This window comes from Mesoplodon bidens (assembly GCF_964165515.1).
Source record: "Mesoplodon bidens genome assembly, chromosome: 1".
NCBI classification, from domain to species: Eukaryota; Metazoa; Chordata; class Mammalia; order Artiodactyla; family Ziphiidae; genus Mesoplodon; species Mesoplodon bidens.
The window spans coordinates 72,534,738-72,560,686 of record NC_138176.1 but is presented as its reverse complement, the minus strand read 5'-3'; the positions used below and the strand labels follow the sequence as shown (position 1 = coordinate 72,560,686).

At 37.3% G+C, this 25,949-nt stretch overlaps 1 protein-coding gene across 2 annotated transcripts in view; it reads right to left on the bottom strand.

The window, feature by feature from the left end:
• Window positions 1–25,949, bottom strand: part of TET2 (tet methylcytosine dioxygenase 2) — a 137,257-nt gene that overhangs the window by 71,473 nt on the left and 39,835 nt on the right. For both annotated transcript variants that reach the window (XM_081251958.1, XM_081251959.1), the window contains exon 2: window positions 17,730–17,875. The gene's annotated coding sequence lies outside the window, so the exon portion shown is untranslated. The remainder of the gene's footprint in view (window positions 1–17,729; window positions 17,876–25,949) is intronic.

Sequence of the window (25,949 nt, the reverse complement as noted above, 5' to 3'; positions counted from 1 at the left end):
GAAACACAAACAGAAACCCAGCAGTGCTGTGGTATCTCTCCCAGTTATGTATTCAAGTGGCCAGCTCACCCTGATATAGGGAAGTTTCTTTTCATCCAAAGTTTCCCTCCTAATATATAGCAGGAAGAACTAAAGGTGAGGGAGGCTTTGGAGAAACAGGTATGTCTTCTTTAAACACAAAGCAGCCAAAGACAGCAGTGTTGAGGAAAGGAAATACGTACAAACTCACCAGACAGAGGCCACCTATGGGTGGCAGGACTCTTCTCTAACCCAGCCTCTCACTTAGAGTGGGCTTACCCTGGCAAGAGTGTTCAGTTTCCTAAACTGGTAGGGTTTACTGGGGGAGGAAGGCCCCAAAGGGACAAAGCTTTTCTCCAAGTTGGCTAAAGTTGCAAAACAGAAAATCAGACAAACCCAAATTATGAACCTGGACTAGTGGCCATGACAAATGAAAGACAGATATAAAGGGGAGTAGGAGGGAGGGAGCTGATCTCTTAAGCAATAGTTTCAACAAATAGAACTTTTACCATGATAATGTTCTAAATGTCCCACTAAAACAGTCTAAGAAGATTCTATTACACTTTTGTGGTAGTAGATGAATCAGCCCTGCTCATTCAGATGAATCATTCAGATGAATCAGCTAAATAGGGGAAACAAATCCAGAATGGTACCTATAAAAATATACTTCAACTAAAAGAAAAAATAAGCATATTACTCAACAGTAGAAGAAGAGCATGTTTAAAGAAATGATTTGCTAGAATCATCTGTGTTCTAGAAATTAATCTTAGACCTCACGTGCCTTGTGCTGCCAAAGGAAGTTTTCATAGGTACTCTTTGAAACAGATGAATGAGTAAATTAGAAAACAGGCTGAAATTAAGAAGGAAATTAAGAAGTCAAGAAAAATAATGCCAAGTAATGTAATTCCACAGCAAAATATAAAACAGAATTAAGCTCCAAGACTTCATACTATACTACAAAGCTACAATAATCGAAATAGTATGGTACTGGCACAAAAACAGACACAGATAAATGGAATAGGATACAAAGTCCAGAAACAAACCTACGTATCTATGGTCAATTAATCTGTGACAAAAGAGGCAAGAATATACAATGGAGAAAAGTAAGTCTTTTCAATAAGTGGTGCTGTGGAAACTGGACAGCTACATGTAAAAGAATGAAATTAGAACATTCTCTAACACCATATACAAAAATAAACTCAAAATGGATTAAAGACCTAAATGTAAGACCAGATACTATAAAACTTCTAGAGGAAAACAAAGGCAGAACACACTTTGTTATAAATCACAGCAATATTATTTTGGATCTGTCTCCTAGAGTAATGGAAACAAAAGCAAAAAGAAACAAATGGGATCAAATTAAACTTAAGAGCTTTTGCACAGCAAAGGAAATCATAAGCAAAATTAAAAGACAACTTAGGGAATGGGAGAAAATATTTGCAAATGATGTTACTGACAGGGATTAATTTCCTCCAAAAGATACAAACAGCTCATACAGCTCAGTATTTAAAAAACAAGCTGGGCAGAATACCTAAACAGACATTTCTCCAAAGAAGACATACAGATGGCCAAGAGGCACATGAAAAGATGCTCAACATTGCTAATTATCAGAGCAATGCAAATCAAAACTACAATGAGGTATCACATGACATCAGTCAGAATGGCCATCATTAAAAAGTCTACAAATAATAAATGCTGGAGAGGGTGTGGAAAAAAGGGAACTCTCCTATACAGTTGGTGGGAATGTAAATTGGTGTAGCCACTATGGAGAACAGTATGGAGCTTCCTTAAAAAGCTAAAATATGTTACCATATGAACCAGCAATCCCACTCCCGGGCATATATCCAGAGAAAACTAATTTGAAAAGATACATGCACCCCAATATTAATTGCAGCATTATTTACAATAGCCAAGATGTGGAAGCAACCTAAGTATCCATTGACAGACAAATGGATAAAGAAAATGTGGTACATATATACAATGGAATATTACTCAGCCATAAAAAGGAACGAAATTGGGTCATTTGTAGAGACGTGGATGGATCTAGAGACTGTCATACAGAGTGAAGTAAGTCAGAAAGAGCAAAAGAAATATCGTATATTAACGCATATATGTGGAACCTAGAAAAATGGTACAGATGAACCGGTTACAGGGCAGAAATAGACACAGATGTAGAGAACAAACATATGGACACCAAGAGGGGAAAGTGGCAGGGTGGGGGGGGGTGTGATGAATTGGGAGACTGGGACATATATACACTAATATACTAATACATACATACACGAATATTTATAAAATGGATAACTAATAAGAACCTGCTGTATAAATAAATAAAATTCTAAAATTAAATAATAATAATAAATAAATAAATTTATCTCTACTAAAAAAAAAAAGATTCTTGTCCCTGAGGAAGAGAGTTTCTTTAAACATCCTAAGGAAACGGTGTGATTAGTTTTCTAATATGCAACATGCTTTGGAGACACAGAAAAGAAAGGGGCTAAGTTTACCTCAAGGAGTTGGGATGACTTTACAGAGGTTGTATATTCCTTATTATATCGAAAACTTAAATCTTGCCAAAGACATTTCCTCAACATCCTTAATCATGGTTCTGACTCTTTTTGGTATTACCTACTGCTCAGCAGCATCAGTACAGTAATTAAGAGCTAAGGTATATGTGCTTCCCGAAGCCAGGCACTCCCTTCTGTGTGATGCAAATGGCCTTTCTAGGACACAAGCACATTCAATTCCCAACTGTTCACAGTGCTGTTCAGAATATTTTTAAAAACTGGAAATACAATTATTTTCCAGTAAATCCAAAGCCTAAAACCCTCTCCTACCACTCCTTTCTGGCCAATCATCTCTTAAACAAATCTGATATTTTGTGTATTCTGGTGAAATTATATAAGCCAAATAAGAATGTATATGGTCTACATAAGAATGGAAGTAGTTCTTAACTTAGTATAGCATAATCATATGGCACTATCTTTATCCCATAAACTTATATAAAATGTTTCAAAGTAACTAACTGGATATTGATAGATAGCACTTTTCCAACCCTCCTCATTGAATAAGTCAATGATAATAATTATTCATCCACCAAACATTTATTACCTAACATGCGCCAAGCACAGTGTTAGGAATCCTAATAGGATAGGAATAAGAGGGAAGTCCAAGTACTTTGTGGGCTCAAACTCCATTAGGTCATTTTCAGTTTACATGGATGACTATGAAATTCAAATGTTTTCACTTACATTTCTTAAGACATTGAAAAATATTTGGCCAGGTATCCCACAGTATTTGATACTTTTACTTACTCACTCATGTTCTGTTTTGTTTCAGAAAGTGTTTGTATTTACTATTTTCATTTTGCCTGCTATAGTTAACCATTCCATGTCTTCACAATAAAATCTTTATGGCGTTAACCTAGTATCTGCTACTTTGTTGACAGCAACCCTATTACAAAACTGTGGACCCTAAAGAGAAAGTACTCTTCAATAAATTATAAATGATAATAATAAAAACCCAGGCCTTGTTATAAAAAGTAAGAGAATATCGTTCAAAATAAGGGCTTAATGTGGCCATTCATTAAAGTTATGATGTTACTAGAAATACTAAATGTTATTTAGAAGAGGCCAAAAAACTATTGCCTTTGAGAAAACCAGAATTTCAGAGAAGAAAAATACTAAGGTAACTGAAGACTATGAGTAATTAAAAAATCTATCCTGTAATTTCTTTAAGAATAATAGAGTAGTTTATGGGAAAGATTAAAAAAAATAAAGTACGAATTACAGATTTTTTTATAGAGGTAGTCTGTAGCAGTGGGGAGAGAACCACTATGTGTTCAGAGGACTTGAGAGGCAGCGGTGCCAAGTAATTCATCACTCCACGCTGAAGCAGTCACCTCGCCTCTCGGAAGAGTCAAGCTGCTCAAAGGCAAGGGCTAGGAAAACAGAATTAAGCACTTGATTTTCATATTAGTTTCAGCATCATCTATCCATTAGGTAAGATTAATATATGTTATGTATCCACAGTTTTTGCAAGCTTTCTGTAAAAATGAAGTTTGGGGCTTCCCTGGTGGCGCAGTGGTTGAGAGTCCGCCTGCCGATGCAGCAGGGGACACGGGTTCGTGCCCTGGTCCGGGAAGATCCCACATGCCACGGAGCGGCTGGGCCTGTGGGCCATGGCCGCTGGGCCTGCGTGTCCGGAGCCTGTGCTCTGCTATGGGAGAGGCCCGCGTACCGCAAAAAAAATGAAGTTTGAAGAGATAGCTATGTAGGGACTTATTCATTTATATTTATGAGGCAGGGAACCAGTTCACTGGACATTTACCTACGTTTACAAAAGGTCAAGGAAGAAAGAAGTTGGGGGTGGATGTTATCTCACAAAATATGCAGTAAGTTCTATGGTCACATAAATCTGGAGGGCAGGAGATGGTAATCTATAGATTCTGGATGAAGATGCCCTGTTAATGATACCATATTTAACTACATTGGCAGGAATTCAACTCTAGCCCCAACTTGGAGGTGACCTTCCATTGCTTTATAGTTTGCTTTGTAAAATCCATAAGTAGTTCTAAAACCCTCTCAGTGAAATGAAGTTTTTCTTAAAAAAAGCTCACAGATAAGAAATACCCCCACTTTAAGTACCTGGTTTAAATATTGTCAACTGATAATTTTATTCACTAAAAACTACTGAGCACTACAATGGGAACAAAAATAAGCATTGCACCAATGCACCCACAATTTATCATTTAAAAAACACCTTGTTGCCTCATATCTATTGTGTTGTTTACTGTCAATGAATGAAAATATAGTCTTAAGACTTTCCATAACATTTTTAGGAAATACTTTACATTAAACAATAGGGCAAACAAGATGTATAAGTGTGACCACTTCAATAGGAAAATATTTCTTCTCAATTACATATTTGAAGGGAAAACAGTGCCTTTTTTGAGGAAGAGATAATTTTATTTTCAAGGGCAGTTCATCCAACTTTTAAAAATATATCAAATATAATGTTCTAAATTAAACTCTTGATTTGCAAGTAGTTAAATGATTCAGCTAAATAATTGAATTTAAAGAAGAATTTAATTCTTCTCACTCTCCTGGGGTAGAAGGATTCAACAACAAAGATCTTAATCATAGCATTATCAAGTGTCTCAAGTCTTAATTATCTCATGAACATAAAACCTAGAGCCTGAACATAAAACAAAACATAAGCGGGCTTCCCTGGTGGTGCAGTGGTTGAGAGTCCATCTGCCGATGCAGGGGACACGGGTTCGTGCCCCGGTCCGGGAAGATCCCACATGCCATGGAGTGGCTAGGCCCATGAGCCATGGCCCCTGAGCTTGCGCGTCCGGAGCCTGTGCTCCGCAACGGGAGAGGCCACAACAGTGAGAGGCCCGCGTACCGCAAAAAAAAAAAAAAAAAAAAAAAAAGCAACTGCGTAAAGTCAAACTTCTTTTTCATTTTGATGAAAAGTATGACCTAGGTATTATATATTTATATTCATATCAGACACATGGTTTCTGACCTACTGACCAGCAGGAAGCAGTGTGTCCAGACAGGGAGGAAAATGGAAAATGGTTAAAGAGTAGGAGGGAGGAAATGAGAATTAAGTGGAAAGGTAATTAGGGGTTGAATGAACATATAACAAGTAGAGACACAGCAGATCTTTTAAATTAATATACCTTTTCCTACATTCACAAAATAAAACTCTTGAAGGAATTTTCGAAATAGAAATAACTGATGAACTGAGGCTCAGAGAAACAACAATGGAAGTTTTAAGCTTACTTTGTTTTTTCCTGATGTCCTCTAAAAACAAATTCACAGTTTTTCATATCAATGTCCACTGTGCTATCATTCTAACCTTTGTATTCTAATGTGACTTAAACCAAACCAGCTTGGGTTTAAATGATCTATTATCAAGAGTATTATCTGCTATACCTGATAAACTAGCTAAATGGAAAATCAGTCTCTCAATGGGTCAAAGATGATAAATACATTATCTGCAGAACCAACAGGAAAGTGTTTTCTCTCTCCTTCAGTAAAGGCAAAAGTAACCACAAATTCAGGAGTGAGACAACTGCTTCTACATGTTCAAGCCTACCTTCTAATATGGGGTCCCCAATCCCTAGGCCACACAGCAGGAGGTGAGCGGCGGGCGAGTGAGCAAAGCTTCATCATCTGCAGCTCCCCATCGCTCCCCATTGCTCGCGTTACCTCCTGAACCACCCCCCACCACCCCATCAGTGGAAAAATTGTCTTCCACGAAACTGGTCCCTGGTGCCAAAAAGGTTGGGGACCGCTGTTCTAATACACCCTTAAGTTCATGGTTCATCACTGTGTCCAACTCACTTAAAATGATTCCAGTAAGGCCTGCCAGTTCAGACTTGCCCCCCCTTTTGGGGGAGGAGGGTAGAGTGAATCTGAATCTTCTTCAGCTGCCTATCTTGATGCAGAACCTCCAGTCCATGGGAACAATCTAATTATATTATACCACCAGTTGTAAATATAAAAAGCTAGCTTTTAAAGTTTTAAAAGTATGGTGTTATGTAATGAAAGTAGATTCTTTTCTCCTATCAAGTAAGATGTACAATGCCTCTACTTTCCAGAGGAGAAAGTTAAAAACAGAGAAAATAAAGGACAAATGAGAGTTGTTCTAAGTTTTAGGTAGGACTTAAAATATATATATAGGGGATTCTCTGGTGGCAGAGTGGTTAAGAATCTGCCTGCCAATGTAGGGGACACAGGTTCGATCACTGGTCTGGGAAGATCCCACATGCCAAGAAGCAACTAAGCCCGTGCACCACAACTACTGAGCCTGCGTGCCACAACTACTGAAGCCCATTCGCCTAGAGCCCATGCTCCGCAACGAGAAGCCACCGCAATGAGAAGCCCGTGTACCACAATGAAGAGTAGCCCCCGCTCGCCCAACTAGAGAAGTCTGCACGTAGCAATGAAGACCCAATGTGGCCCAAAATAAATAAAATAAATAAACTTATTAAAAATATATATATACACACACACACACACAAATATATATGACTTGTTCTCTCAATGATCATCCAATTTTTAAAAAGCAATTTTATCAACATAAGCAGTAATATCAAAGAAAACACAGAGGTCATGCTTATAGAAGCTACAGAGAAAATGAAAGAGAGAAGAAAGCATAAACATAAATAGAATAAAAAATAAATAGAATGAAAAAAGATTTTCATAAACTTGCCTAGGCTTAAAGGAGGGACTAAAAATAACAAGATGCAATTTACTAAATTAAATGTTAAAATTTTCAACATTGATTTAGAAAATCACAGTCCCAAAGTAAGGATGAAAGAGATTTGGTTTATCAGCTGCTTGTGTGAAAAAAAAGACAAGGAACCTTACACTGCAACTTTAATGTGTGGCCTTGTGGCAAGAAAGCCAAGTGTGCTTTGAGGCCACATTAATGGATGTGCAGTGTCCAGAAAACTAGGAGAGAGACGTATGATGACCTGATCACAAGTATTTAAAATACCGAACACCAAACTTTAATATTTAAAGGACCATTACATAACACAGGGATCCAACATTCTTCAATAAATGCTGATTTTATCCTAACAGGATACGAAACAGAACATTCCAAAAATGTACTCAATCACTGCATTCCCCATTATTAGAAAAATCCAATCTAGAATAGTCTTTTGTAGAAAGGTAGTAAAGAAGATTCCGGCACGGCATGAAAAGGGAATAATTTTTTTTTAAGTTTTAAAATATATAACTTTTCTTCAGTTATAGCAATTATCTAAACATTTATTTTCTCATAAAATATGGAAACTGCCCCTTTTAACTCCTGGCCACTTTTCTCCCCATATCTCCCCCTTCTGCCTTCATTACAGCCCTCATTAAACATTTGAAGTAGGCATTTTATGATATATTCCAGTTGTATGACACATATTAATGAAGAGAAGTACCTTCTACAGTATTAATAAAAATTAAACTAAGTTTTAAAAAATATTTTGATATTAAGTTATCTTCCTTGCTATAGGATGCCAACCCCTTCACTCAATCAAAACATATTATTTATTAAATACTTACTATGCACTAGGCATTCAGATGTGCTTTCCTCCCTTACTACTGCAGGAAAATTACTAACTGAATAATCATTATACTAATTTCTATTTTTAAAATGTCTTAAAAAGACTCATTTTGAGAAGGTAGAACTTTTGAAAAAATGGAAAGGGACAACTAAAATACAAAATAAAAAAAATAAAACCCCACCTATCTCTTAACTTTAAAAAAGTATATAACAACAAAACAAAAAGACAACCTACAGAAGGGAGAAGATATTTGCAAATGATGCCACCGACAATGGACTAATTTCCAAAATATACAAACAGCTCATACAGCTTAATATATTAAAAAAAATCAAAGACAACTATGGAATGGGAGAAAATATTTGCAAACGATGTTAGTGACAGGGATTAATTTCCTCCAAAATATACAAATAGCTCATACAGCTCAGTATCAAAAATAAATAAATAAATAAATTTAAAACTGGGCAGAAGACTTAAATAGACATTTCTTCAAAGAAGACATACAGATGGCCAAGAGGCACATGAAAAGACGCTCAACATCACTAATTATCAGAGAAATGCAAATCAAAACTACAGTGAGGTATCACCTGACATCAGTCATAATGACCATCATTAAAAAGTCTACAAATAATAAATGCTGGAGAGGGTGTGGAGAAAAGGGAACCCTCCTACACTGTTCGTGGGAATATAAATTGGTGTAGCCACTATGAAGCACAGTATGGAGGTTCCTTAAAGCTAAAAATGGTTACCATATGAACCAGCAATCCCAATCCTGGGCATATATCCAGAGAAAACTCTACTTCCACAAGATACATGCATCCCAATGTTCATTTTTTTTTTGTAATGGGAAAACAATTGTTTTTTTTTAACATCTTTATTGCAGTATAATGGCTTTACAATGTAGTGTCAGTTTCTGCTGTATAACAAAGTGAACCAGCTATATGTATACATATATCACCATATCCCCTCCCTCTTGCGTCTCCCTCCCACCCTCCCTATCCCACCCCTCTAGGTGGTCACAAAGCACCGAGCTGATCTCCCTGTGCTATGCAGCTGCTTCCCACTAGCTATCTATTTTACATTTGGTAGTGTATATATGTCAGTGCTACTCTTTCACTTCGTCCCAGCTTACCCTTCCCCCTACCCATGTCCTCAAGTCCATTCTCTACCTGTGTCTTTATTTCTGTCCTGCCCCTAGGTTCATCAGAACCATTTTTTTTTTTGGATTCCATATGTATGAGTAGAGTCTGTCATACAGAGTAAAGTAAGTCAGAAAGAGAAAAACAAACACATCCTAATGTTCATTGCAGCACTATTTACAATAGCCAAGATGTGGAAGCAACCTAAGTATTCATCAACAGATGAATGGATAAAGAAAATGTGGTACATATTGGGTTGGCCAAAGAGTTCGTTTGGTTTTACGTAAAAATAAAAGACACATTTTTCATCTTCACCAAGAATTTTACTGAACACTGTATTCACTAACCCAACAAACTTTTTGGCTAACCCAATATATACAATGGAATACTACTTAGCTATAAAAAAAAAAGGAATGAAATAATGCCATTTGCAGCAACATGGATGGACCTAGAGATCGAGGAAGACAAATATATATGATATCTTGTGGAATCTAAAAAAATGACACAAATGAACTTATTTACAAAACAGAAATAGACTCACAGACATAGAAAACAAACTTATGCTTACCAAAGGGGAAGGGGGGGTGATAAATTAGAAATTTGGGATTAACAGATATACACAACTATATATAAAATAAACAAGGACCTACTGTACAGCACAGGGGATTATATTCAATATCTTCTAATAACCTATAATGGAAAAGAATTTGAAAAATAATATATATGGTGTGTTTGCGTGTGTGTATGTGTGTGTGTGTAACTGAATCACTTTGCTGTACACCTGAAACTAACACAACATTATCAATTAACTATACTTCAATTTTTTTTCTTCTTTCACGGTACGAGGGCCTCTCACTGTTGTGGCCTCCCCCGTTGCAGAGCACAGGCTCCAGACGCGCAGGCTCAGTGGCCATGGCTCACGGGCCCAGCCGCTCCGCGGCATGTGGGATCTTCCCGGACCAGGGCACGAACCCGTGTCCCCTGCATCGGCAGGCGGACTCTCAACCACTGCGCCACCAGGGAAGCCCAACTATACTTCAAATTTTAAAATGGTTTTTTAAATAGTATGAAACTGAATAAAGGAAAAAAATCTTTTTGAGACCATCTGGTTTTATACTTTAAAGAAATATATATATCAAAAGGCTAAACATTTTTTTGTTCTAAATGAAATATATTTACAATTATGAAGTATTCAATCCTGCATTTGATGTGGGAAGTTTATTTACCCTCCTCTGAAGCTATGGATTTTAATAATCACGTCACTGTTTGGTTAGGGAACCTGAAGCTCAGATGTCTTTCCTGAAATGCTCTCTAGAGATCCAGCATATTGATTTAGACCTGTAAGCTTGCATACACTCCCAGCTATGTCCTCATAACATCACAAGGCACCTAGACAGCACTGCCAAACATATGGCTTCCCACAAGGGCCTACATTCTAAAGTACACTGACCAATCTTTCTCCTTTCACCTGAGAGTGAAAAACAGAACAAAACAAAAAACTGCTAGGTCAGAAAATCTATCATCAACTAAACTTTCTGGGATTTTCAAAACATTTCCTGCATTCATGTCTCAACAAACAAGGTCTTGAGTGTATTTATTCATTAAAATTATCACCCAATAGACACCATATATTATCCAGAACAGCTTTCAAATTTCTCTTCCTATAGTGAAGCATTTACGTCCACCAATACTACTGGAATTAGAATATCCCTAAAGTCTCCCAAAACAGTCAACAAAAGCACAAATCCCAATTGTAATCAATTTATTTTCGGTAGGACACTTTAGGCAAAAAATGTATAAGCATCAAATATTACTTTTACAAATGTTAGTTACAACTGAGTATCTCTGAGATTCAAGCTCTGAAATAAGGTAATTTTGTATACAAGGTTACCGTGTCTAGACACTGTAAGTTTCAACTTCTTACCCTCTCAGTTCCTCCTACACCCCATCCCCACTTAATGGGCAGGTGCTGAATCTATTTTAAGAAGGAGCCAGAGGGGATAAGGAAGAACAGAAGATATGATCAGAAAGTGAATTCCTTCTTTTGAAGTGTGTGATTAAGTGCCTACTATGTAACCAAACACTGTGCAAGATGTTAGGAATGGAAGATAAGATACAACCTTTGTCCTAGGGATTTCAGAGAAGACTGGCACACAGGACTACAGTAAGTGTGATGTTTGAGGGACAATAAATGCCACAAATATGAGGTTTTGCTGATGAGAAACCTGAGCTGGGGCTGTACAGCAAAGGGACATTTAACCAGGAGAGGAACAAGTACAAAGACTTGAATGTGTGAAATATAATGTTATGTTCAATACCTATAGTTAGGAAGAATTATACTACACAATCTGAGGGATAGTCAATATGGTGACGAGGAGGTTGAAGAGTAATCAAGAGCCAGATCAGGAATATTAAATACAGAGTTTGATCTACTTCCTATAGGTCAATGGTTTTCCAAACTGAGTTCTTTAGATAGCAAGAGTTCACAGAGCTGTTCAGGGCCACACTGGCTGAAAAGGGGGTAGGTAGGTGGCCCTATGAGTCCCCACATTGTATCCATTTCTGCACTGACCAGATGAACTTCATTTTAATTGTAAAAACTTTGCAAGGAAGGTGGGGTAGGGGGTGGTGCTTCCACTGCTTTAACAAAGTTCAACAATAGGTATCCATCAAAGGGTATTAAGAAGGGAGTATACATGGTTATATTTGCATTTAAGAATGAGCACACTAGAGCACTTAAAATTGACCAGCAGGTCGAAAAAAGAATAAAAGAACAGAAGCAGAGGGAACAATTAGGAAATGCTTAATTCATGGAGAAAGGAAATTAAGAGTGGTAAGAATGAGTAGAGGTGTGGACAAGCTGGATTTGGGGGTGTGGTGGAAAGGAAAGTGGTAGAAGTTCCTGCCCAACAAGTTCAATGTTCTCAATGAAGTCAGAAGCAAGCTGGCTGGAAGAATCTAAGGAAAGATGGGTGTGTACATGTGCAAGTGTGGCGGGGGGGGCGCATTCAAGATCTGGAAAAGATGGCCAAGGTTGTTTTTTGTTCGTTTATTTAATTTAGTTATTTATTTTTTTGGCTGCACTGCATGGCATGTGGGATCTTAGTTCCCTGACCAGGAATTGAACCCATGTCCCCTGCAGTGGAAGCACAGAATCTTAAGCACTGGACCGCCAGAGAAGTCCCTTGTTTTTGCTTTTTAAAGTCCCTTTAAAACCACCACTAAGGGCTTCCCTGGTGGCGCAGTGGTTGAGAGTCCGCCTGCCTATGCAGGGGACATGGGTTTGTGCCCCGGTCCAGGAAGATCCCACATGCCGCGGAGAGGCTGGGCCCGTGAGCCATGGCTGCTGATCCTGAGCGTCTGGAGCCTGTGCTCCGCAACGGGAGAGGCCATAGCAGTGAGAGGCCCGCGTACTGCAAAACAAAGAAAACAAAAAAAACAAAAAAAACACCACTAAGATTCAAGGACTGTATGTGTTCTTGGTTGAAAATTACAAAATTGTTATACACATATACAACATTAACTATAGATCATAGATTCTCCCAGAAACCCATTACTTGTTCTCTTAATCTTTTCAACATTAAAAAAGCCAAGAGAACAAATTAATTTCACACTTTGAGGAAAAGGTTTGGTTAGAGGAACATCTGTAATGATGGGTAAACATTTCTAGTGCCTTTAGTTGCACTGCAACTTTCTTTCAGAACACAAAGTGTTTTCACCAAGACTCTTTCATTTATGCTTAAAATATCCTATGAGATCAAGAGGCAACTGATACTTCACCTTTTGATAGGGAAACTGAAACACAAGAATGGTGAAAATAACTTTCATAGGGTGCAGTCTATTTTAGCATGGCTGACTCGTTCCAAACTCAAATATGTGTCATATGTGGACAGGCACTGATGCCAAAAGTAGTAATAGTGCTATTTGTGAATTTAGGGACTGCCAAAGTTCTCAGCAGAATCCCATGAGAATGTCAATAGTCTTCTATAATTCACTCTCTTGGGACATAGAGACTATGAGACCAATCTGGGCCTTATATGCATATAAGACAAGATACCACAGGTAACAAAGATTTTGCTTTCATATGGTTCAGTCATGACTTGTATTATAATGAGGCATGTATAATGGTGAGAGTAAAGAAATGTATAAAGAAAGAATTGTAGCACTGTTGTTAATAGAAAATAAAATTTTCTCTTTTAAGTATACTTCTAATAATTTAGAAAATTACATTTTATTAAAAATAAGAAAATATTTAATAACAAATAGATGGGTAGAAAAAATAATAGTTTGAAGGGTGCAGTTTGAAGAGCACTGCCTTGGATGATCTCTAGGGTCTTTTTTTGTTTAAAGTCTTATGACTCAAAGGATAAATTGATCAGGCTTGTTAGAACAATGATGATGGATTTCAGTTTATAAGACTGGCCTATAAGGAAGGGATGATTGAAGTCTTAATTTTAAAATGTAGGTGGTGATTTAAATTTGAGATGGCAAAGGCAACTTTCTTCTGAAAAATAAACAGAAAATAGGTACAATGATAGAAATAACTGTTCCATCTCAAACTACTGAAGAGACAGAAAGATGACATTTAAAATCAGGAAACATCAATAATCACTATAGGTGGGAGAATCTAAGCATATAGAACGACCCTCTTCCAGTTTTACCAATGCTTCTTTGACCCTTTCTAAACAACTTAGATCTGTTTCATGAGAGAGGGTAAAAATGTCCACATTAATTAGAAAAATGGCTACAAGACAGTGTGAATGGGCAAATCCAAAACTTCTAACTCTATTCTCCCCACGCAATCTGGCTAAATACAAATCAGTAATATTTCCTACAGATGGCATGGGGAGCGGGGGATGGGGAGCTGTCAATATGGAGATGTGGAGCTAGTTCAGGTTCTGCCAATAACTAATGACATGAACTTAGGGAAGTCATGTATCATCTCTGGGTACCCTATTTCCTATAATTTCCTATAATGCCAACACTTCATTGGTCAATTTAAAACTTGAAAACTTTGACATTTCTTCTTAATCTCCTATGTGCTATTAGCAGTTAAATCATCATTTTTCTTCAAAATATATCAAATCTCTCTTCCCTTTTCTGCCTTATCTTTATTATCATAATCCATGTTCTCAACCTCACTCTGAAATTACTCCAACAACTTCCACCATCTCCCTACTCTTCTCAACTTGTCAAAATAATAATATCACTAGAGACCCGAATTTACCTTGTTACTTACCTGCTCCAGTTGTTCCTCAATATGTGTACAATAGCATGTAATAATCTTTAGACTGGCCTTAGGGTTTTATAAAAATTGACCTCACCTATTTTTCCATCTCCTTTTCTACTACTTGCCAACTCTGTACAAGATTGCCTGCCCTTGCCCTTTTCCTAGTGCACCCCCTGCCCTTAAAGCCAACATCCTTATTTTATTCCATCTCATGCTGTTTCTCCTCCACTTCTGTCACTGGGATGTCATCCCTTATTGTTTATTTGTTTTATGGCTGATGGTGTGAGGCTACATGATTGTGAACTGTATAAAAATAACTTTAGAACTTTTTCTTTGGAGTTTTTTTTTTCTTTCAGCTTCATTGAGGTATAACGACAAATAAAACTAAAATATATAAGGTATACAATATGATGATTTGATATATACACTGTGAAAGAATTCCCCCCATCAAGTTAATTACTGCATCCATCACTTGACACATTTAGGGGTTTTTTTGTTTTGTTTTGTTTTTGTTTTTTGGTGAGAACATTTAGGTTGTGCTCTCTTAGCAAATTTTAATTATACAACACAGTATTATCAACTATAGTCATCATGTTATATATTAGATTTTCAGACTTTATTCATCTTGTAACTGAAGGTTTGTACCCTTTTACCAACTATCCAAATTCTTCCTCTTTCAAGATCCAGACCACAAGCTGCCACCTTCTTTCATGAAGTCTTCTCTACCTGTTTTAGTCTAGATGGGCCTTGCCATTCTTTGAACTTCCAAAGTTCTTATCTGTATCACTCACTTGGGTACCTGGGTAAATGTTTATTGGTGATACGTGATCAAACTGTACACGATGTTCTGATTCTCTTTGAATCACTCTGAAAAAACTACTCTAGGGCTTTGTAGTATATTTCTCATCTACCTGAAATGCTCTTCCCCCGTGTAACTTTATGGTATGCGTGTATTTCCTTTTTCATGTTTTTACTTAAAAAATAATTTTAATTTCACCCTGAGGTCTTTTCTGACTACTCTATCTGCAATTACTAACTCACCATGCCTCCAATTTCCTTTTTCTGCCAAAAGTTTTATGCTTAGCACTTCTTGGTATTCTACATACTATGCATTTTTATTTATGTCTGTCTCCCACTCTATAAATAAGAGAGACTTTGTTTTACTCATTAATGCATCCCAGTTCCTAAAAAGTGTCTGGTGTTTGACAGGTGGTCAAGAAATACTTTTGGAATGAATTCATTATTAAAAAACTAAAAGCAAGATTAGTAACAGTGATTAATAATAATAAACAAATGCTAATATAAAATTGAGAACTTATTATGTGCTAGGCCCTGCACGCATTATCCATATAACATTACATAATTCCATTATTATTTAACTCTGACATATTTTCCTCCTTGCCAAATAAAACAAGGCTTAAAGAGGTTAAATAATGTTCCCAAGAACACACAGCTAATAGACATTATTAAAAATGAGCCCCTGGCTTATTTAGTACTGAAAATAAGTCCTAGGCTGAGCTTATCCAACTGTAAAAAAACTAAACACAAAATTAGATTCTTTTTCGGATATGAGGGAAGGACTCCTTCGGTAGTCACTTGAAAATTTTTTTTTTAATAACAGCTAATATTTTAATTTCCTGTCCTCTTTTTTGTTAGTAATTTATCTTATACTTTTCCCTAAACTTTTACTCTTCCTTACTTACTCACCCTTCACCACCAAGAAGAGAAAATCTTCTGACTAATGTTATGACTTCACTAAAGAGATAACAATTCTATTTTAAAAATGTGTCTCAGTTCTCATGTTAAGGCCAAATACAGAATGAGTAGCCACAGTCCCCACGGTGAGAGGTAAAGCAACCACTAAGGCAGGAGGGGAAAAGCAAAGAATGCTTTATTCATAATTACCTAAGATTTTCCAGCATGAGAGGGGAAAGAGGAAGTCTATTTTCAGTGACAATGATTACTCTAAAAACATTAACATGTAAGGGGAAAATTTTCATTCTGAGAGTTACTACTGTGCTGAGGTCTCTTTCCCTTACACAGTGACTTAAAATTCCCAGGGCAGAGAGGTAATCTAGGCAGATGCACTTGCCCTATGTCTTGAAAATGGCAACATCCAGGGATCATGGGAGTTTAACTGAGGACACACTGGAAAGGATTTCTCAGCACCAGGTCAGTCTCTAAGAAGTATCAAGTGGCAGACTGGATACTTATATCCTCAGGCATCTGGAGTGAGGGAAGAGATTACAGCTACACAGGCTTTTTAGAAGATTTGCTATGCTGAATGTATAAACAAGATTCAGTGAAACTAAAGCTAAATTACCTGCTAAAGAGTTATAGATGAAAAAGAAAAAAACAACCTCATTCTTCCTTTTCTCTAGCTAACCTGCATTTTCCTTTCTACAATGCATCCACAATTTAAACTGGTTTACAGTACAGGCAAAGGTATACATAGTAGAATTCATTCTAGTGTTCATCTTAAATATTCTGGGGAAAAAAGATATATCAGTTCTCTACTTCTGTATGTCTATATAAATGATAGTGCTGTGATAAAAAAAAACAAAAACAAAAAAACCCTTAAAAAACAAAGAAACCCTTTAGGTTGGGACACTCATTAGCAAAACAAATTGATCTTTATTAAGATCAACTATAAGAACATAATGAAAAAAGTCTTTCTGTCGGTACTTCTATTTTCAGAAAAATCACGTGAAAAAAATCACATAGGCTCTCCTGAGATCTGTCGTTCTAAACTTTAGTTATCTGTTAGTTCTACAAAGCCAAACTGTCATGAAACCCAGCTGCCTAGGTTCAAGAGGTACTCACTTTCAGAGCAGCAAATAACCACAAAATAGCACTTTTTTTTGGTCCTCAACAAGATTGAGACAAAGTGGCCATAGGTGATGTAAGAAGGGAGAAGAGAAATACTGTGACAAGTGGTTAGAGATAGCACCTTCCTCCATGCTTATTATTATATGTGAATGGCTCTTATCTCTCTTTTATTAAAATAACAAACATTAAGGATCTGATGAAAATCTACCTTTTCTTCAGAGGAAACAAAAAATGTATGTATCAGTACTTAAAAGTCAGCACACAACTTCAGGGGATTCATAGACCTTAAAATCTAAGCCATGCATCCTAAGCATAGATAATAGAGGTATTTGAGAGAGTACAGAGTAACTTAGCGCTGGAGGTTGTAAGAGAGATTGACCATTAAATTGAGAATAAACTTACACTCGCAAACAAGCACCAACTGTCCCCAGTGTCTTACCAGCAGCTCTATCCCTCACTGCGCCTCCTGGGTCATGGCCTGTTGGCTGCTGCTGAGCCCATCTCCTGCTTCCACCCGTGGTAACTCAACAGGAGCAAGGGCAAGTAGACAATCTTGAGAGGGTCTGCTGCTGAATGGTGGCCAGCCTGGAAAAGATACAGTTTGAATATTTTTAAGTTAGCAAAAAGGAACACAGCATGTACATCTGGTATGAAAGCTATTGCGTAGCATTTAAAGGTTTCAGATGCCTATAATTGGATATTTCCACTATGCCATTGGCTGTGAAAAGTATGGGGTTGGAGGATCTTTCTCAAAGCAATGAAAGTCCCAACTGCACCATAATATTTGTCTAATATTTGTAGAGCAGTTTGCAATATCCAAAGCATCTCTGCTCACATCAGTTTGTGATCACATCTTGATTGTGATAATCAATTAGGTTTGAGACCCACTGGCTTGTATTACTTCATCTGTTGAATATAATAGTTCTCAGCCTTGGTTATAGTTATCACCTTGGGTGTAAAGTTGAGGCCTCAAGCTCAGAGATTTTGATTTGTTGGCCTAAAATGAAGCCTTGCTCCCCAGGTGTTTCTAAGGTGTAGCCAGGATAAAGAATCATTAGCATAACTCCTACTTGTTGAGATGTAGCACTAACTTAACTCATAAATAGCAAATGTCTATTCCAAATATACCACATCAAGACAATGTGTTAAATGCTGTGGAAAAGGTAAAGCATTATAACATGTGACCCTGTGTTCAGGGGCTTTAATTTACCTGGACACATACTTTCAAAAGATCACATAATGAGATAAATACTTTAAAAATATAACCAAAGTAAGCCTTCACTGGTCAAAGATGTAGTGAAAATCTTGAAATAAGAGAAAAAGTTTAATGCATGAGGAAAGACTTCTTCTGAGTTTTAAGGGCAGGATGAAATTCAGAGAAAGAGAGAGGAATAGAGAGAGAGCACTGTTTTCAAGAAAAGACACAGCTGCAAGAATATGCAAAGCAAACTAAAGGATACTAAAAAGCCCATTCTGATGGAAGGGTTACTATAAAGAGCATTAAGAGAATTTGAGAGGCAGTTTTGACCTGGAATGTAAAGAGTATTGGTAAAATGGCAAAAGAGTTGAGCCATTTTCCAAAATATCTGGAAATAGTATCTGAAATAGTACTGGAAGCTGTTGAAGGCTCATGTCCCAAGAGGTCTTAGTAAATTTACTGGGTTCTTAGTAAGTGCCAGACACCATGCTAAAGCGCTACATATGTTAGCTCATTTAACACAAACATCTGGAGAGGTAATTAATACTATCCCTATCTTACAGAGTCAGAAGGGGTCACTTAATTTTCTCAGTTACATAGCTAGAAACAGTAAGCTGAGACTGGGGCATGCCATTTTTTTTTTTTTAGCAACATGGCATCATAAAAGTCATGTCTTAAGATTTAGGGTTTTTAAAAATTGAGATATAATCCACATACCATAGAATTCATCATTCTGAAGCATATAATTCTGTGGGTTCAGTATATTCAAAAAGTTGTGCCATTATTGCCACTATCAAATTCCAGAACAATTTCATCACTCCTGAAATAATTCCAGTACCCATTAGGAGTCAGTCCTCATTCATCGCTCCTCTACCTAACCAACCTTCTCTCTCTAGGAATTTGCCTATTCTGGATATTTCAGATATATTAAATCATGAAAAATTTGGCTTTTTGTTTCTGATTTCTTTCACTGAGCATAAGGTTCCCAAAGTTCATCTATGTCTTAGTGTGTATCAGTACTTCCTTTTTATGTCTAATATCCCCCTGTATAGATGTACCACACTCTATCTATTCATGATAAATATTTGGGTTATTTCTACCTTTTGGGTATTATAAATAATGCTACTATGAACATTCATTTACAAGTCTTTTTCCATTGTGGTAAAATATATGTAACATAAAATTTACTAATTTAACCATATTTTAAATGTATAACTCTGTGGCATTAGGCACATTCACATTGTTGTGCAACCATCACCACCAACTATCTCTAGAACTTTTTCATTTTCTGAAACAAAACTCCATACCCATTAAACAACTCCCCATTCTCCCCTCTCCCAAGCCCCTGGCAAACACAATTCTACTTTTGGTCTCTATGAATTTGACATGCGAGGTACCTCATACAGAATCATATTTGTTCTTTTGTGACTGGTTTATTTCACCTAGCATAATGTCTTAAAGATTCACCCATGTTGTAACATGTGTCAGAATTTCCTTCCTTTTTAAGGAAGAATAGTATTCCATTATATGTATATACCACATTTTGGTTTTCCATTTATCTGTTGATAGACATGGGTTGCTTCCACCTTAAGGCTACTGTGAATAATGCTGCTTTGAACATGTGTGTTCATTGTTTATAAGTTTTTGTATGGACATATGTTTTCAATTCTCTTGGGAGGAAAATTCCTAGGAGTAGAATTGCAAGGTCATATGATAATTCTATGTTTAACCTTTTGGAGACTGCCAAACTGTTTTTACAAAGTCTCTGTGCATTTTACATTCCCATCAGCAACTGTGTGAGGGTTCCAATTTTTCCACACCCTCATGAACACTTGTTATTGTCTCTTTTTTTAAAGCCATCCTAGTGGGTGTGGTATAGTAGAAGATTTAGGGCTTCTCATTACATATAAGATATTGGCTTGGGACATCCCTGGTGGTCCAGCGGTAAAGAATCCACCTTACAGGAGATTGGTTCAAGATGGTGGAGTAGAAGGATGTGTGCTCACTTCCTCTTGAGAGAACACTGGAATCAGAACTAACTGTTGAACAATCATGGACAGGAAGACACTGGAACTCACCAAAAAAGATACCCTACATCCAAAGACAAAGGAAAAGCCTCAATGAGATGGTAGGGGGGGCGCAATCACAATAAAATCAAATCCCATAACCACTGAGTGGGTGAATCACAAACTGGAGAACAATTATAGCACAGAAGTCCACCCATTGGAATGAAAGTTCTGAGCCCCACGTCAGGCTTCCCAACCTGGGGGTCCAGCAACAGGAGGAGGAATTCCCAGAGAATCAGACTTTGAAACCTAGCGGGATTTGATTGCAGGACTTCGGCAGGACTGGGAGAAACAGAGATTCCACTCTTGGAAGGCACACACAATGTAGTGTGTGCATGAGGACACAGGGGGAAGGAACAGTGACCCCATGAGACTGAAAAAGGCCTACCTGCCAGTGTTAGAGGGTCTCCTGCACAGGCGGGGGCTGGCTGTGGCTCACCGTGGGGACAAGGACACTGGCAGCAGAAGTTCTGGGAAGTACTCCTTGGCATGAGCCCTCCCAGAGTCGCCATTAGCCACACCAAAGAGCCTGTAGTCTCCAGTGCTGCATTGCCTCAGGCCAAACAACCAACAGGGAGGGAACTCAGCCCCACCCATCAGCAGACAAGCAGATTAAAGTTTTACTGAGCTCTGCCCAATAGAGCAACACCCAGCTCTACCCACCACCACTCCTCCCATCAAGAAGCTTGCACAAGTCTCTTAAATAGCCTCATCCACCAGACAGCAGACAGAAGAGGAAGAACTACAATCCTGCAGCCTGTGGGATGAAAACCACATTCACAGAAGGATAGACAAAATGAAAAGACAGAGGACTATGTACCAATGAAAGAACAACATAAAACCCCAGAAAATCAATTACATCAAGTGGAGACAGGCAACCTATCAGACAAAGAATTCAGAATAATGAGAGAGAAGATGATCCAGGACCTCGGAAGAAGAATGGAGGCAAAGATTGAGAAGATGCAAGAAATGTTTAAGAAAGACCTAGAAGAATTAAAGAACAAACACCTAGAAGAATTAAAGAACAAACAAACAAACAGAGATGAACAATCCAATAACTGAAATGAAAAATACACTAGAAGGAATCAATAGCAGAATAACTGAGGCAGAAGAACAGATAAGTGACCTGGAAGACAGAATGGTGGAATTCACTTCTGCAGAACAGAATGAAGAAAAAAGGATGAAAAGAAATGAAGACAGCCTAAGAGACCTCTGGGACAACATTAAATGCACCAACATTTGCATTATAGGGGTCCCAGAAGGAGAAGAGAGAGACAAAGGACCCGAGAAAATATCTGAAGAGATTATAGTCGAAAACTTCCTCCACATGGGAAAGGAAACAGCCACCCAAGTCCAGGAGGCACAGAGAGTCCCAGGAAGGATAAACCAAAGGAGAAACATGCCAAGGCACATAGTAATCAAACTGACAAAAATTAAAGACAAAGAAAAATTATTAAAAGCAACAAGGGAAAAATGACAAATAACATACAAGGGAACTCCCATAAAGTTAACAGCTGATTTCCCAGTAGAAACTCTACAAGCCACAAGGGAGTGGCATGACATATTTAAAGGGAAGACCCTACAACCAACATTACTCTACTTGGCAAGGATCTCATTCAGGTTAAAAAAAATAATCAAAAGCTTTACAGACAAACAAAAGCTAAGAGAATTCAACACCAACAAACCAGCTTTACAACAAATGCTAAAGTAACTTCTCTAAGTGAGAAACACAAGAGAAGAAAAGGACCTACAAAAACAAACCCAAAACAATTAAGAAAATGGTAATAGGAATATACATACAAATGATAACCATAAATGTGAATGGGTTAAACACTCCAACCAAAAGACACAGACTGGCTGAACTGACACAAAAAGAAGACTCATATATACGCTGCCTACAAGAGAACCACTTCAGACCTAGGGACATAAACAGAGTGAAAGTGAGGGGATGGAAAAAGATATTCCATGTAAATGAAAATCAAAAGAAAGCTGGAGTAGCAATACTCATATCAGATAAAATAGACTTTAAAATAAAGAATGTTACAAGAGACAAGGAAGGACACTACACAATGATCAAGGGATTAATCCAAAAAGAAGATATGACAATTATAAATATATATATGTGCCCAACATAGGAGCACCTCAATACATAAGGCAACGGCTAACAGCTATAAAAGAGGAAATCGACAGCAACACAATAATAGTGGGGGAATTGACACTTCACTTACACCAACAGACAGATCATCCACACAGGAAATTAATAAGGAAACATGAGCTTTAAATGATACAACAGATCAGCCAGATTTAATTGATATTTATAGAACATTCCATCCAAAAACAGCAGATTACACTTTCTTCTCAAGTGCACATGGAACATTCTCCAGGATGGATCACATCTTGGGTCACAAACCAAGCCTCAGTAAATTTAAGAACATTGAAATCATATCAAGCATCTTTTCCGACCATAACGCTATGAGATTAGAAATAAATTACAGGGAAAAAAACATAAAAAACAAATACATGGAGGCTAAACAATACATTACTAAATAAGCAGGAGATCACTGAAGAAATCAAAGAGGAAATCAAAAAAATACCTAGAGACAAATGACAATGAAAACACAAAGATCCAAAACCTATGGGATGCAAAAGCAGTTCTAAGAGGGAAGTTTATAGCAGTACAATCCTACCTCAAGAAAGACGAAAAATCTCAAATAAACAATCTAACCTTAAACCTAAAGGAAGTAGAGAAAGAAGAACAAAACCCAAAGTTAGTAGAGGGAAAGAAATCATAAAGATCATAAAGATCAGAGCCGAAATAAATGAAATAGAAACAAAGAAAACAATAGCAAAGATCAATAAAATTAAAAGCTGGTTCGTTGAGAAGATAAACAAAATTCATAAACCTTTAGCCAGACTCATCAAGGAAAAGAGGGAGAGGACTCAAATCAATAAAATTAGAAATGAAAAAGGAGAAGTTACAACAGACATCACAGAAATACAAAGCATCATAAGAGACTACTACAAGCAACTTTATGCCAATAAAATGGACAATCTGGAAGAAATGGACAAATTCTTAGAAAGGTATAACCTTCCAAGACTGAACCAGGAAGAAATAAATTGAAACTGTGATTAAAAATCTTCCAACAAACAAAAGTCCATGGACCAGATGGCTTCACAGGTGAATTCTATCAAACATTTCGAGAAGAGCTAACACCCATGCTTCTCAAACTCTTCCAAAAAACTGCAGAGGAAGGAACACTCCCAAACTCATTCCACGAGGCCACCATCACCCTGATACCAAAACCAGACAGATATACTACCAAAAAAGAAAATTACAGACCAGTATCACTGATGAATATAGATGCAAAAATCCTCAACAAAATACTAGCAAACAGAATCCAACAACCCATTAAAGGATCATATACCATGATCAAGTGGGATTTATCCCAGGGATGCAAAGATTCTTCAGTATATGCAAATCAATTAATGTGATACACCATATTAACAAACTGAAGAAAAAAACAATGTGATCATCTCAATAGATGCAGCAAAGGCTTTAGACAAAATTCAACACCCATCTATGATAAAAACTCTCCAGAAAGTGGGCATAGAGGGAACCTACCTCAACATAATAAAGGCCATATATGACAAACCTACAGCAAACATCATTCTCAATGGTGAAAAACTGAAACCATTTCCTCTAAAATCAGGAACAAGACAAGGATGTCCACTCTCACCACTATCATTCAACATAATTTTGGAAGTCTTAGGCATGGCAATCAGAGAAGAAAAAGAAATAAAAGGAAAACAAATTGGAAAGGAAGTAAAACTGTCACTGTTTGCAGATGACGTGACACTATACGTAGAACATCCTAAAGATGCTACCAGAAAACTACTAGAGCTCATCAATGAATTTGGTAAAGTAGCAGGATACAAAATTAATGCACAGAAATCTCTTGCATTCCTATACACTAACAATGAAAGATAAGAATTAAGGAAACAATCCCATTCACCATTGCAACAAAAAGAATAAAATACCTAGGAATAAACCTACCTAAGGAGGTAAAACACCTGTACTCAGAAAACTGTAAGACACTGATGAAAGAAATCAAAGATGACATAAACAAATGGAGAGATATACCATGCTCTTGGAGTGGAAGAATCAATATTGCGAAAATGACTATACTACCCAAGGCAATCTACAGATTCAATGCAATCCCTATCAAACTACCAATGGCATTTTTTACAGAACTAGAACAAAAAATCTTAAAATTTGTATGGAGACACAAAAGACCCCAAATAGCCAAAGCAATCTTGAGGGAAAAAAACAGAGCTGGAGAGTAACCAGACTCCCTGACTTCAGACTATACTACAAAGCTACAGTAATCAAGACAGTATGGTACTGGTACAAAAACGAAATATAGATCAATGGAACCGGACAGAAAGCCCAGAGATAAACCCACACACCTATGGTCAACTAATCTATGACAAAGGAGGCAAGGATATACAATGGAGAAAAGACAGTCTTTTCAATAAGTGGTGCTGGGAAAACTGGACAGCTACATGTAAAAGAATGAAATCAGAACAGTCCCTAACACCATACACAAAAATAAACTCAAAATGGATTAAAGACCTAAATGTAAGGCCAAACATTATAAAACCCTTAGAGGAAAACATAGGAAGAACACTTTTTGACATAAATCACAGCAAGATATTTTTTGACCCACCTCCTAGAGTAATGAAAATAAAAATAAAAATAAACAAATGGGACCTAATGAAACTTAAAAGCTTTTGCACTTTAAGTAAAGGAAACTATAAACAAGATGAAAAGACAACCCTCAGAATGGGAGAAAATATTTGCAAACTAATCAATGGACAAAGGATTAATCTCCAAAATATATAAACATCTCATGCAGCTCAATATTAAAACAAACAAACAACCCAATCAAAAAATGGGCGGGGCTTCCCTGGTGGCGCAGTGGTTGAGAGTCCACCTGTCGATGCAGGGGACACAGGTTTGTGCTCCGGTCCAGGAAGATCCCACATGCCGCAGAGTGGCTGGGCCCGTGAGCCATGGCCGCTGGGCCTGCGTGTCCGGAACCTGTGCTCTGCAACGGGAGAGGCCACAACAGTGAGAGGCCTGCATACCGCAAAAAAAAAAAAAAAAAAAAAAAAAAAATGGGCAGAAGACCTAAATACACATTTCTCCAAAGAAGACATACAGATAGCCAAGAGGCACATGAAAAGCTGCTCAACATCACTAATTATTAGAGAAATGTAAATCCAAACTACAATGAGGTATCACCTCACACCAGTTAGAATGGGCATCAGCAGAAAAATATACAAAAAACAAATGCTGGAGAGGGTGTGGAGAAAAGGGAACCCTCTTGCACTG